This window comes from Nothoprocta perdicaria, unplaced genomic scaffold (assembly GCF_003342845.1).
Source record: "Nothoprocta perdicaria isolate Ctin4 unplaced genomic scaffold, notPer1 scaffold_69, whole genome shotgun sequence".
Classification (NCBI taxonomy): domain Eukaryota; kingdom Metazoa; phylum Chordata; class Aves; order Tinamiformes; family Tinamidae; genus Nothoprocta; species Nothoprocta perdicaria.
Window position 1 is genome coordinate 3428615 of NW_020455965.1, and position 14142 is coordinate 3442756.

Genomic DNA, 14142 nt, shown 5'->3' on the forward strand with positions numbered 1-14142 from the left:
AATGGTGGTGGGATGCTTGTGGCACGTGGCCCCATCATGGGACTGGGCAGGAAGCCCAGCTCAGGGCGGGCTGCAACAAAACTGTTTTCCTCTATCTTAGGTGTGTTTTTCGTGATATGGAAGTGCTAGAAACTCCTTTCTCGTGGAGTTTGCAGATGAAGTCATAAGGAGGTCAAGGAGCTGGCATCGCTTTCAAGAGCTTGAGCAATGAACAGCTCACGTATGCTTTCTGTTGCTGTTTCTTTCTGTTATTTGCTTGTTTTGGTCATTTGCGGTTTACTTATGAATAAGGAAAGATCACAGACTCTTTAAAGGAAGATATTGATGCTTTTGCCTAACTTGCTTAAAATAAGTGAACATGAACTTAATGCATATAGTTTCAGTATTGGGGTTTTTTTTCAAACTTTTGACCTTAAGAAGATATGCTAGTTATATCAGACTTAGAAATAAAATTTAAAAAAGGTGTGACCATGTCCAAACACTGATGTTCAAATGGGCTAAAGTTTTTGTTAATTTTCTAGATTTGGGAATTAAAAATTAAAAGTATTTTTATTAACACTCCTATTATTTAAGTCATACTTCAGTAGCGTCAATATATGATAACCCAGATATATTATTGCCTGTCATAATTTTTGTTAGAAACAGTTTCCATGCTTCAGGAAAGAAAAAAAAAACCCAAAAACTTGTAATCTCTAAATGTTCTTTTTTATTCTTATTAGTGTCAGATTGTCAGGTGTTTTTTAGTAGCATAATCACCTGATAAAGGCAAGATGGATAAGAACAGAACAGTCTTATATATGCACAGACTTGTGCAGCTCTTCTCATTATGCTAAAAGGAAAATATGTCCTGCAGCTAGCTGTCATCTTCTGATGCTTTCTATTAAAATAAAAACCGCAGAATAGATATACAGTGACTCTTATTGCTTGAAAAATCTCTGTTGTAAAGCTGGTATGTTTGCAAATTGACACAGGATCCCCTACACGCGGGAAAGAATGTGTATAAAGTGATTTATTGTGAGATTTGGCATGGAAGATGATTTCATCCCTTGCATGGGAGAGTTCTTGTGCAAGATGTGGTTACTCATATTGGCAAGAGCTAAAAGAGAAAGACTCCTTACCCACTGCCTGCATATTACAGTGCTTACAGCATCATTAGTTTCTAAACTCATTCTTTTTAAATAGAGAATATTGTTTTGTTGTCCTTTCCATAAACTCAGCACTGTAGTAACAGAATTTCCATAATCTGAAAGTTTTATTTATATTTGGCCTGATTTGTTTTAATGTAGGCCATTTTTGATATTTTCCAGTCTTGGAGAACTATCGTGCTCAAATACATCCTGAATTTGATAAATTTATTTCAGTCTTATTTTAGTTCTCTGTTGTAGTAAAACCATTAATCAGAAGTATGTTACTTGGGAACCATGCTCAATTGAATAGACCATAGCATTAAGGCAAGGTTGGATTCTCCGTGAGGGTGGCATTTTCTAGAATAACTGGTATAATTGGTAGTATTTATGGCATAATAGGAGTATCTGTATCTACTATTCAAGAGGCAAATAAAAGTTCACATCTCATTTGAAGGGTCCTGTCTTCAACATGTTCTCTCTCCTTTTTAACAGTTCCATTGAAATCTTGGGGCCAGTTTGGATTTGCATTTACCTGTCTACAGGATCATGATCTAAAAGTAGGCAAGCATGAGCCCAAAACCAAGGTAGCAAAGGGGACAAATAAAAAGATGCACCAAATGCATGTACTCAAGAATGTGTGAAAGAAGTGGAAGTTTGTCCTGGGAGAGAATGTAAAACCAGAAGTTGACATTGCTTAAGCTGATTTAATTAACATAGCCTTCTATATAGATTTATCTATTTATTTTTGCTATAGGTTATCATATCAGTGACAAGCTTTATAACTGAAAGGGATATATCTTTGATATCTACTAAAATCTGTAGGGATGCTTAATTCAAAGGAGTGAAACTCTCCTGAGGATAAAGAGCTTTTGCAGAAGTTTTGTGAATTTTTCCTTTCCCAAAGGAGTCATCATCAGAGCTGGAAAACATGAGTAGCAAGTATAGCAGCTCAGAAGTTGTGACAGTGAAGGCAGAAGCAGCGGATGTGGAGGAAGAAGAGGTGACATCCTAACCAGAGCAGAAATGGAGATTCCCTGGGTTTGGGACAGGCTCTCACCTGTTTCATGGCATTTTTTTCACCCATGTTGTGAGACAAGGTTGCATGGCTCCTGATTGCACCTGAACTGCTGCTTTTGGTGCCCATTTGCATCTGTTTTACTATTAGAGGGCCCTGGAGAAAGACATTCTAAGGGCTGGAGTTGGCAATTTCAGTGTCACAGGGGCAGAGAGGTGGTTTTGGTGTGAATCTGACCTGAAATGAATCTCTGCATGTGCTGCCACTTGGTTTGTGTAACAGTTTATTTGAAAAGCAATGGTAAAGATAATATGCCATACGACTCCCCCATTTTAATGCTTGCTCTAAGAAGGGTAGGTAGTGACATTTTCATTAAAGCCCACTGAAACAATTTTTTCTTCAAATCTATCCTTTTAAACATTGAGAAGAATTGGCTGCCAGCGCATAATTCCACTTCCTAACTTAAATATTCAAATAAAATAAATTTGCATGTACCTAAGCAAAAGAGTGACACAGAATCCTATTGAAATAATTGATCGTGCTACATTGAGAATGGCAGTTACGAAATCGTTAATCTTTTCCTATTTCCATCAGAAACGTGGAGGAGGACTTCAAAGTTGGTAATAGTTGTTGATATGCTAGAGCAAAGCCTGAGGGAAAGAATTTTCACTGCACAGTCGATCTGGTTGTTGACCTTTCATTTCTAATCTGCCTCTTAGTGTTTTTCAAAAATTCTAGTAGCAGAAAAATGCAATGCACTGATACCTGAGCCTGTTGCAACTTTTGGAGGAGTTGTTTTTGTGTCCACTCTTTATGTCTGACACACAAAAATGCAGTGTATTTGGACTGGATTTATTTACAGTTTTTGTCTCTAGGGAGCACGAGAGGAAACATCTCTTCAAAGCCTCTTTGTAAGGCACTGGTCAAATTCCTGCAAACGAATGGCCAAAACAGTGGTTCTCTCCCCTTTGGGATCTGAAGGATATGCATCTAATTCTGTGAAAAGGGAAATAACCTTGTAAATAGACAAAAAAATTGCAAAGCTAAAGCAAAGCTCTGTCTGTCATAGTTATGTAGACAAGCTGTCTGTGATCCTGCTCCCTCTAGTAGTGCTTGGTGTTTAGTGACAGGTTTAGATCTAACTGCAGTCGTGAGCGCCGGTGCTTGAGACCCACCTGGCCCTGGTCTGTGTCACTGGCTCAGCAGTCCTATAAACCTGGCAATAAACTCTACGTCTGGAAGTTCAGCAAAGCTTAGGAGATCTTGTTTTCAGATTTGCACCATTAGCTTGAGTTCATGAACTTTTGTATGTAACTTAATCAGATTTTCCTTCAAGGAAAGAAATGAGCTTAAGAAGAAACTGTAAGTGCTTTGCAGCTAAGAGGAAATCTGTGTTACATTCACAGCTGGGTACATGTTAAAAAAAAAAAAGACTGGTTGGTTGATCTGTGCTAGCATCCATGCTAGGGATCCTTATTATTGTGAAAAGAATACATTAGACTCATTAGCATGGTAGCATCTCATCTAAGTAAAATAAATTCTTCTGGCACAGTCACCTTTGCCACTGTAGATGTGTCTCTGCTTGTGCTTTTGCTAATTACATAAAGCCATGGAAATAACCTTTCCAAAGTAATGTTGCTGTTTTGGTAAGAATGATCAGAAAGTAACTGTCATTCTTTCCATTATGATTATTCAAAAAAAGAAAAAAAAAAAATGTGACAGAACCTTTTTTTTACCCCTTTGAAGATGAAAAGATCTCGATGAAAAGCACAAGGACCCATGTTTCTCTACCTAATTTCAAGCCTATCAGTGTGACTCATAAGGTTAGACTGGTGCTTTGGTGTTGCTTCTAGATGAGAGTTGTCATGATCACTGATTTTTGAGCTTTCTCCCCTCCCCGCTGCCCTGTGTACCCATTTTTTGTTTTCTCTGATTCTCCCTTTGCTGTTTAACCCAAGCAGAATACTTCTCCCCCAGCTTGTTAGAGTGTACTCAAAATTAAGCAGTGTCAGCTTAACCTTCTTCTATTTTAGATAGATCAGAAGCGTAGCTTTGCCCTCCTCCAGGGGAAGAACTCAATTATCCCTTATGTTGCTGAAAACTGGGAGATGTTTCTTGGCTGTCTCCTAAATGCTTGAGATTTTTAAAATACTTTGGTATCCTCTCATGCAAGTTCTTCTCTCTGTGAAGAAAATCTGTGCAGTTCAGCTAGCCTGGCTGATTGGGCAGAAATCCCCAGGAATCCTGGGGCTTGTGCTGTGTGCTCTGCCTTTCCAGGTCTGTCCCAGGATGGGAGGTGCAGCTGGGAAAATAACAGACGGAAGCACCTCCAGGCTGGCAATGTCCATCTACTGAAAGGATCCACTAAGCAATGATCAGCTTAGTATAAATTAGAGGAGATCTGATTCTTCTGAGTAAGAGGAACCTACAGAATGGACCCTAGCTTTACTGTATGTGCTTTGTTAGGGAGAAAATAATTAAAAAAAAAAAAAAGAGGCTGTCTTTTGAGAGAGAGAAAAATAAGACTGTCTTCAGTAAGATGGTTTCTAACAAGACTGAGTGAGCTGTCAGATGACATCCATGTACAGCTGGGTTTTCTCACACTGCTGTGAAATGGCTCCTACCAACATGCACAAATAGCACATGCACCTGGCTGTCCCCCTTAAGTTAAGGCATTAAAGGGGGCATAGCCTGGGGGTGCTGAGGGGCATGTGGGGCAGAGCGACATGCTGTGGAGTGTGAGAACTGCCCAACAAGCTCAAACCAAGAGTCTTTCTAGGTGCTTGTTGTGTCTGCAGCGCAGACAACTTCTTCCCAACTTCAGCTGTTTAGGGATTTCCAGAACTGGACTCAGTATCCACATTATCAGTATCCATGTAGTCTTGCTGAGAGGTACCTAGTAGATCTGCACTAATAAATACATCTAATAGACACACTGAGGGAGAATCGTGATACATAAGTAATGCAAATGTGTTTGACTTTAAATTGTTTCTATGAATTGTTTTAAAGGATTTCTTGGTGACTTTTTTTTTTTTAGCTTACAATTCCTGTAATCAATGTTTACAGAAAAAAAAAATATTTTGCTAAATGTCTTATCTCCTGTGTGGGCAAATATAAAACAGTTTCATTGAAAGTTTATCCTTTATCTGTGTCAAACTGTGCCTATTTTGTGCTGGTCATTTTGACATAAATTGGTGTCTGACTGGGCTGGAAAGCACTCTAGAAATGGCCTCACTCTCCCTTCACTTGGAGTCACTGGTCAGGTTGTTTATTCTGTACTGCCCTCTCATGCATTCTCTACAGCTAAACACTGGTTAAGCATGGGAAATGTAGTCAAGCTAGGATGTAAGGCTCATTAGAGACAAGGAGAGCAGGAGGGACAAGAACTACAGTTCACGTAGGGTTACACAGTTCAGATGGATGAAGCTTGAAGGCAGCATTAATGAAAAGTATTCCTGTGTAATCAGAAGTTGTGAATATGTTTTAAGTTATAAAAGGCTTTTCTGAAATGATCACAAGGCAAGATGTTGCTAGAAGGTCATATTTAACATCTGTATTTAAATTTTCTATGGCAAGGCAGACTGCAAGTAGTATGTAATATGAATCTGGGGCTAGACCCTTTTCTTCTCTTGTTCTTTGCAAAACACGAAATGTATGAGGGGTTTGTGATGAAGTCCCTTGTTGAACAGACACAACAGCAGCCTGGGAACCAGACTGTGCCTTACTTGATATCTCCATGCAGCACCTCCCATGCTGGCCTTGTGCAAAGCAAGGAGTGTGTAAATCTACCTAACTGGAGAGGACTTGGGCACAGCACGGATGTGGGTGCTCCCAGTGGATGTTGGTGGTCTTGTAGAGCCTCCTCAGGAGGCAATGCGGGTTCCCTGCAGTACTATGAATGGGGAAGTATGTCCTTTTGTGAGCCAAAGGGTATGTCACCTTTGGGTATGTCCTGTCCCCAGAGCGGCGCAGTGGATTGCAGCCAGCAAGCTGTAGATAAGGCAGTGCATGACCTTGCAGGTTCCTGTGCAACAGTACCTTCAATGGAGTAAGTGTGGTACCGTTGTACTAGATTGATTAGGTATTATTGATAGGATTCCTCTCCATTCCTGAGGGCTTGGGCTGTGGCTTGTGGACCAGGACAAGAGAGAGCATGACAGGGTTCAGTTAAAAATCCCTCCCTCTGGCTTGAGTTCCCTTCTGAAGCCTTCTGCTCTGCTCTATCCCTTGCCCAGACTGCAGGGTCTGAGCCAGTTGCAAAATAACAGGCAGTCTGGGAAGAACAGAGATTTGAAAATGGCAATGGAAAATAAGAGCTAACACAATATGCCAGAAATCAGATAGTCATGTGTATGAGCTTTGTGCAGTATAGATGAGGCAAGGGAGAGGGAATGATGGAAGGGCCTTTCATGCCTGTGCAGCACATGTAGCCTGTGGGCTCGATGATGAGTCTGGCGTTGCCTCTATGATGTGCAGCACCAAGCGCCTGGATGCTCTAGAGGTATCATAGCAGCCTCTTTTATAGAGCCCCTTAGGATGAATTAGCCTGTGGTCCTCTGTGACAGTCCTAGAGCACGTCCACACTGCACCAGGATCTCCATGAGGAGTAGTTTCTGACATACAAAATTACCTAGGAAACTGGAGATTCTCTCTATGGAATAGCAGATAGAAAGCTTTTTGTTTCCCTTGGAATTTCTCCTAGGAAACTGGGAGAGCAACCAGCCCGCTTTCCCAGCCTACCTCGCTTAGAAGAGTACACTTATTTCCTCACAGCCTTTAACAAAAAAAAATATTTTACAGGGCAGCTTCACTGCAGAAGTAAACAGAGACAAATAGGCTTTGCAGTAACGACCTGTGTGAGGAACCAGGTTTATCACCTACTGTAGTGATTCATGCTGTGTGTTCTGCTTCCCATTACAGAATTTGAAATAAAACTCAGAAGTATAATAGCTTGTGTGTTTGTAGCAATTCCTAGCTCATGCATTTCTCCTTAGGGGCAGGAATTCATACAGGCTTCCTGTTGGAAAAGACCCTTCGGTGCTCCTGTGTAAACAGGGGGCCCAGGTGGACAGATTTTGCAATGTCTCAGTCTTCTGGGTACAAAGGTCTTTTGAGTGTTTAGATGCAGATATTGAACATGAACCTGCTTTGAACACTTGATGTGAAGTGCCTGGACGCGAGCTGAGCTCTCCTTATTTTTCTGCACATTGTTAATGCCATGGGTGCCTTTCCCTGCTGTGCTGTCCTGGATGAGCTCTCGCAGAGCAGTGCCAGCTCCTCTTGATGATGTTTTATAACTCTGTAGAAAGTTTTGGCTGGCAATTTTCCTTTTGAATTCAAACCAATTAACATAAACCACCATCGCTGTCTGTCTCTGGTGGCATGCAGTGGGTACCAATAAACAGAACATAATATATTAATTGGCCTGGAGAGCAGTAGGGGAAGAAATTCAGATGGGCTAGCGCGCCTTGCCTACAGCCAACTGAGAATAAACAACATTCAGAGATGAGAGAGACAAATGTAGTGTCTGTTTATGGTCAAATTAAAAGTGCAGGAAAAAATCCAACTGCTAATGCAAACAGCTCAGCAGGAAGGGTGTTTCTCTGCACGGTGAACCAAGGAATGAACATTTGTGAGAAAGTTATGCACTTCCCCTTGCTTCATCAAGGACCTGAGGAGCCTTGGGGTATTTATGGTAATCCTGGGGAAGTGCAGGAAACTGTTTTCCCCTGAAGTGCCCTTGTATTTATTTATTTATTTTAATATTTCACCAGCTTGTATTTTCAACTGTCTGAATGTTATTTATTACTGGGACAAACTTTTAAGGTTCCTTTTTAGGGCAGTTTCATCTAGAGCCTGGGTTGGTGATAGGAAACTGGTACTTGGTTACAACGTAAGTGAGCTGTAGCTCTTCCTTCCCCTACACGCTGCTGAAAGGCAGTGCAAACAAGGCTTTTGTTTTCTTTTCTCCCCAAAATTCAGTTAAAGAAGCCTTCTAATAACTTCCTATCATACCATATTTGGGGTGAGTTATGTTTAGTTGTGAATAGCACTGTTAGCAATGTACTTTTTCATAAATGCCTTTAAACATCTTTTCTAAAGGAGAAATCAAAGAGCTGGTTTATGCCACTTATTCTCCATTTAGAAAGATACGATGTCTGAACTTGCACGGTTAGAGAGCTGGAGGCAAATGAAACTTGAAAGAAGATGGTTACTGTACATAACCATCATCAGGAGGACTTGAGAACATGCAAGTTACGGGGCTGATAGACGCCCATTCTCAGCCCGGGTGGGTAGCAGTTAAAGCACCCGGTTGCTTTGCTCCATCCTTACCCAGTACTAGCACAGAGCATAAGGCTGGGTTATGCTGTCACATGTGGCTGCCTGTGAGCTATTTACAGCTCCCAGAATTTGTCCTCGGATATCAGGCAGTGCTCGTCCCATTTAATTAACTGATACCGGTTGAAAAAACTGACACTTTTTTTTTTTTCTCTCTCCCCCCTGTTGTGTAGCTTATTAAGGAACTAGATGATTGCTCAGAAAAAGCTAAATGTATTTTATTAGCATCAGTACTTGCAATGGAAAGAATGGAGAAATGCCATAAATATTTGAGTTTTGTTGAAAGCTGTTTAGCTCAGTTTCCCCTGGATCAGTGCGTTAGGGATCCATCTTCCAAAATCTGTTCTGAAGAAAATGCGCTTGCACCTCAGCTCTCATCAATGAAATGAATGTGTTTCTACATGGAGAGGTCTAGAAAGTTATCCAAATTAGACAGGGACTTAAGTAATCGTTTGGGCAGTTCTGTCTGTATAATTAGCTATACTCAGAATTGCTTGGGCTGGAGTCTTTCCCAGGACCTTCAACTCGTTTATACCAATAAAACCTTTTGCTTTTTCTTGGATGGGCCCTTACTTAACTTGGTCGGATGTCAACTGTGCAAGCATGAACAACTTGATCAGAGACTTCCTGGAAAATCTGATGAAAAAACAAATGGCAAAATTTTAGTGAAATTACAGAATTCCTAATTGACAACAGTATGTTTAAAATGGACAAGCGTTGCATATTCTCTGAAAATCAGATGTAAACTATTGCTGCAGAACAGTCCCTTGGATGAATTCATTATATCCTCACGTTGATTTCTTGTGAAAGTATCTGAAAATATTTTGCCATGTCTTTTCTGGCATAAAGAGTGAGATTTATCACTAGAATGTGATAAACACCTTGCTCGTACCTTCCTCTCAGGCAAAGGTATCATTTTGCTATCACTCTGTGTACATGGGGAGTCTATCTCTCCTTCAACAGGCACAAGCAACAGGAGAGCCAAGGGAGAGGCTGGGATTAGAACAAGGTCTCCCAACAGACAGACTGTTGCCTTTCTGACAGACACAACTTCCTGCAAGTCTGATTTCAGCACCGACTTGAAGAACAATAATTGTCATTATTTGACCCTTTCTTTGTTATGGCTAGGGTTTTAAATAATGCATGGCCATTGTATGACTTTTTCCTAACGTTTCCTCTATGCCATTGAATTCTATTTTCTGTTATAAAGTCAGGGCTAGATGAAGTGTTTACTTCCAGAAATCCAGTCCTGTAGGAAACAATTATGGTTTTCCTCTTCTTGGCCATTTATCTTGCTGATAATTTGTCATATTGCAGAATCTATTTTTAGGTAGTTTTGAGCTGAAATGTGTCTTTGTTGTCTTCTTGCTTTCTTTGCTTGTAATAGTTTACTCAGACATTCCCGGTTAGTCAAGCTCCTTACAGTCAAAGTCTATTTCAGGAAACTTGCCTTCTGTTCTCCTTGTTTCACACTCGAGAATGTACAGAAAGTCTCACATTTGTCGCTGAGGGTGGAAATTGCAGTCTTCAATGGAGTCTGATGACTTTATTTTTTATTTATTTTTTATTTATTTTTTATTCTTTTTGGCCCAACTGCTTGAAACTCCTGGGTTTGTGCTAGAGAAGAAATCAGAGTTTGACTTTTTAGTGACTTTTTAAATGTGAATGAAAAGATTTAGAAAAAAGAAAATCACAAAGTACACATTTGTTTTGTCCTGTTTGTAATATAATTATATAACTGCTTTGTTGATGCATTAAATTGCTTAAATTTTTAATCCTTCTGGTGTACTCAAAAAAAAAAAAAAAAAAAAAAAAAAAAAAAAAAAGCCTCTCAGAGGATGTACAGAGAAGAAATTGAATCCCTGGCAGGGATGGGGGCTGTTCTTGCCATGTGCAGTGACACTATCTAAGGTTGTACTGGGATTTCGTTGTGGTACAGGAGTGCCTTGTATCAAGAGGGCAAGCTATCTTGGGCATAGGCAAGACAGAGGCCCCTTTCCTGAAAAAAAAAAAAAAAAAAAAAAAATTGAGGTTTTCTGCAAAAAGATTATTTGATACCAGTAGCAGGTTGACGTGGTAAAATGAATTTATTGTGGGGTGTAATTAGGATGGTGTGTTTAGGTTATCTTGGCCTAATGCGGCATTATATCACATAGGCATCTTTTTGAGATCACAGAAATGCTGTTGAGATTTTGGGTTGTGTGAGTTAGGCTGAATCTCCCATGTGTCCTGAGTCACTGAGGGAAGATTTAAGCAGGATCTCCGTTAACTTGAGGATCTGAGATTCCTTGAATGCTGGACTATCAAACCACAAAACAAAACTTCACAGATTGGGGGGAAAAAAATCAGATTTAAAAAGAAATATAAATAAGAGGGAAAAGAATCTAATGTAGAAGTTCTAAGAAATACTTATTTTGATGAAGACCTCAGCCTAACCTGCAGAAAAATTGATTTATTCTGTCAAGATGCAAATAAGAAGCAAGTTTTGTCATTCTGGTAGCAAGAAGATAGGCTGTTAGCACCTTTCTCCTTCAGAAGTAAGGGACTTTGCATTTGGCGTGCATTAATATGGGGGTCGTGTAGTGAAAATGTGGAAAAAATACATAATCTGAAGGTAGTTATTTGAACAACTGTCAGTGTGTGTGGCAGGAATTCCCAGTTTAAAATCAAAAGAGTGGATTTGAGAATAAACATACGCATGAGAGACTCTAGTATGGTTGGAATATAACATGGCAGAGCAAAGGCCTGAGATAGTGTTTGCATTAATCTATAGGTGATGAAATACTACGAAGAAACCTGAGAGAGATTCAAAATGTCTTTGGCAGCTTTGCAGTTAGGAGCTAATGTTACAGCTGAGTGACTCAAAGGCACGGTTGAGTTTAACTCTGACAAGTTAGTTTGTCAAGAGAAAAGGGGGCATGTTAACCTTCCTGTGGATGCTGGATACTCCAGGCCTTTTGGTAATCACTTGCCATGCGTAAAGATGGGCATGTGCAATTACTTGTGGTACACTTGTTTGCAGCTCACAAAGTGTGGCAGAAGGGAGCAACTACTGTCATTGCCATAAGAACCAACCTACTGCAAGGGATGACCTGGAAGCTGAGCTCATAGGGACTTTCGCATGAAGCTTCTGCCCTCAGTGAAGTCTGTCCAGCCCATTATCTTATTATGAGTGAATTTTGGGCAAGCACTTGAACAGCAAGCTCTGTGGACATTATAAAAAAGGCAATAAATCAACCTAGAATCATACGAAATAACATAAATGTTCCTAGGTTAGTTTGTTAATCTGCAGAAACATCTCCTCAACCTGCAGATCAGTTTCATAACCAGTTTCATCTGGAAAACACTAGACGGAGGAAACATCATTGCTGGTGTATGTCCCAGTGAGACAGGCTGTCTCTCATAGAGAACCAGGAAAGCAATGTCAAAGAGTGGGCCCAGGAAAAAGAAACTCGGCAAATTGCATTTAAAGTCCCCTGCTACTGGGATGGGTCCCTTTTTAAAATTCAGACCTGCTAAAGGACAGTATACATTTATAAGACAGTTAAGCCATAGTACTTTTTCTCCAGAGAATTTTTCCTTTGTTGCCTTCAGGGATTCAGTTTCCTAGAAAAAAAAGTGTGGAAAAGTAAGCAGGACTTGAGAAACCGATTCACTCTTAAAATGCGCTGGTTTATGAAGGGAAAGTCTAATTGCAAAATATTGATTTGAAACGTTGACAGGAATCACAGTAACACTGAAAGAATTTTCAGATTCTTCTGGCTCTTGAGCTTATTGAAAACATGAAAACTTGTGGGACTATCAGTTGTTGCTTTGTCTTTCTCCTAGAATCCCTCATCCTCCTGATCACTTTCTGCAGCCAGTGTTGTGCACTGGGTGGAGTCATTTAAAGCATATATGAAATTATGAGAAAGATTATCTCTTGGTGATCTGTCAATATGGTTTACTTTGCTGAAATGGATAAGTTATGATGCTATTTGCGTAATGAAAAGGAAATTCTAATGCCTTTATTCCTAGGGGTCCTCAGCAATTTATCTGTAAATCCAAGAAAAGTCGGAGAAGATCATTTTTCTACATCTTTCTAAGCTGCATAAGAGAGACTTGTATTTCAAAGCTATATTTGTAGACTTTTAAAAATATTTAGGAGGAATGAATTCATAGCTGCTAAAGCCAAAAGAGACTTTTTATAACTTGATCTTGTGTATAAATAGACCAAAAAACTTCCAAGCAGTACTTTCACCATTTACATTTTATGAATCCTATGCATAACTGAGCTCCATGGATTGAAAAGGAGTATTTTCTCAAAGCTACATGGTGTCGAAAATTGTATCTAGGACAAGAAATGAGCTATGTTTTTTTGTTTCAATATTTATTTTAAGCTTGTGATTCATAGCTACATAGCTAATATGACTATATCCTTTGTGACTTAAGATAAAGCATTCAGTCAACAGAGGGGAGAACATGGACTGCTGTGAACTCCTTGTACACTGATAGACAGATGGACTGTAAATCATTTTGATTTTATAACCAAAAAAGAAAAAGACACATAATTTACTATAATCGTAACATGGTATAATGATTAGTTCATGGTACATATTGTAGCATTCCAGTGGAGAGCTCTAATGATACCTCAAGGCTATAAAATTGCATGATACAGTGTTCATTCTTGATGATCACCAAAGGATTTTTCTCCTTGTTTATTATAATATTAAAGGTCTCTCAAACAAAATGAGAAAAATATCCATTTAGATTGTTGTTCCAGCTTTGATGTATTATTCACAATAAAAGCAGTTTATAGCCTTTATGTAGTCTCATTTTTGCAGATGTCCAAGGAAACCTAAGTACTTTTTCAGATAAGTTGAACACCAGAAGACCCTTGCAGTGTGTGTGCTGACACACTGACAGTTTAGTGAGAATAGGAGAGAAAAAGGACAGTAACAAATCAGTGTAGAAGAATAATAATTCTTATATATTATAATGTATGCAATGAGTTCCTCTGGCCATGGAAAGAATTGGAGATGATAACGACTACAGCTCAAAATATGAGCATTGGAGGCTGTTTCCGCTCTAGCAGATATGACTTGCTGTTGATTTCAAAAGAAAGAACAGCAGCAATGAATCCCTCAAATCCAAGCTAATTACTGTTTTTAAGACTTAAAGGAGCTGAACTGGTGTGCATACACACTGGTGCTTGCACCAAGCAAGGCCTGCATGGACTGACATTGGTAAGTGACAGTCCAATCACTGTCTTCATTCTTTAAGAAGTAATTATCAGTAAATACCACTTATTAATAAATTCCATTTATTTCCAGCTGAAAATGATGTGTGAAAAATGGGCCCTTCAGGTAACTCATAGGTCTTCATGACTTCTACTAGCCAGTTTTTCCTACAGCAATAGGAGATATGGACTAGACTAACTTTTAAAGCTTGGCACCATGGTGGAGTGAAATTCAAAACTTGAAATAGATGCACAGGCACCACTTTCTTAATTAATAAAAAAAAAAATATTCACTATAAGCATCTAGAATGAAAAGATTAATTTTTTTTTTTTTAAAGTTTATCAGGGGACAGAGAACCTTGGAGTGCTGCTATAGTAATTACAGTGTTATCTGCATAAAACTCACTTGCTATAGTAATAATCAATCCTTATACTGTATTCCT

At 39.4% G+C, this 14142-nt stretch overlaps 1 long non-coding RNA gene across 1 annotated transcript in view; it reads left to right on the plus strand.

Annotated features, from left to right (window-relative positions):
- The window catches only part of LOC112956971, a 47887-nt gene that overhangs the window by 32402 nt on the left and 1343 nt on the right, over positions 1-14142 (plus strand). The gene's annotated exons all lie outside the window — the stretch shown is intronic.